Source organism: Herpailurus yagouaroundi, unplaced genomic scaffold (genome assembly GCF_014898765.1).
Source record: "Herpailurus yagouaroundi ecotype Mexico unplaced genomic scaffold, PumYag 140, whole genome shotgun sequence".
NCBI lineage: Eukaryota > Metazoa > Chordata > Mammalia > Carnivora > Felidae > Herpailurus > Herpailurus yagouaroundi.
The window spans coordinates 59414372-59415562 of NW_024412395.1; positions in this window are offsets into that span (position 1 = coordinate 59414372).

Consider the following 1191-nt stretch of genomic DNA (forward strand, 5'->3'; position numbering starts at 1 on the left):
AAAAAAAATAAAATGAGTTTACTTTCAGAAGGATTTATAAACAATCTTCTCTTTACTGTAATCTTACTATCCTCTAACATATAGCAACCATGTATAGTTTCCTGAACCAGAAAAACAAAAACAAAAACAAAAGTCAAGCCAAACCCATTAAGATGACTTTATGTTAAGAATATAGTCATCTTGTTATATTCTACTTTCCTCATATATAAGGGGGAGAGAAGGACTTGAGGGGCAAATTTTCTTAAGCTACCAATTTCCATGCTCCCTGGGGGATCAGGAAGGATTTCCAGAGTAAAAAGCCACATTTCTGAAGAGAAAGTATACTATAAGCACAGATTTCAACCGAACTGGTATTGATGACATTTAGGACCAAGCATGTAACCTTTGATTACAAAGGAATCTAGCCTCTTTGCCAAAAAATGGTATCCCTGTAAGGATATCTCTTTTTCCTATCAAATTCCAGGAGAATGTAGACTCCAATCCGATGAATTCTGTGGGCTTCTGTTTGATACATTTGATTAAGCAATATCATTATCATTATATAGAGAGATGATATGCCAGAAGTTTTAGATCTCATAACAAGTTTTTTCAACAAAATAATTTAGCAATCTATTCAGGATAGTAGCAATCCACTTAAGAAAAAATTGATAAAGGATAAGGTTAAATAATAAAGCAATAGTAACATTGTTCTGTGAAGTCCACATTAATTGCTGGATTTTATTTTCTAAATTTTGATGAAGAGAGCACCAGCATTTGAGCCCGACCAAGTCCATGCTATCTTGTATATTTAGAACAGTGGTTTCCAACTGGAGATGATTTTATGCCGGGGATATTTGGCAATATCTGGAGACATTTTTGATTGTCACATCCGGGGGTGGGCATGCTAACGGTGTCTAGTGGCTGGAAGCCAGAAATGCTGCTAAATATCCTGTGATGCACAGGACAGCCACCCACCACAAAGATTAATCTGCTTTCAAATGTCAGTAGTGTCAGTGTTGAGAAACTCTGCCTTGGAGGAATACACCATGAAGACCACATTTTCTATATTTTTAACTAACTTCAGTAAGTGTATAGATATCCTACGAAAAGTTCTCAAAACTCAAGCACAATGCAGTTTCCACATAGAACGTTTTCTGGTCAATGTACATACAAGCTGAAAAATTTGTAAAGCATTCTATTACATTAAAGGGC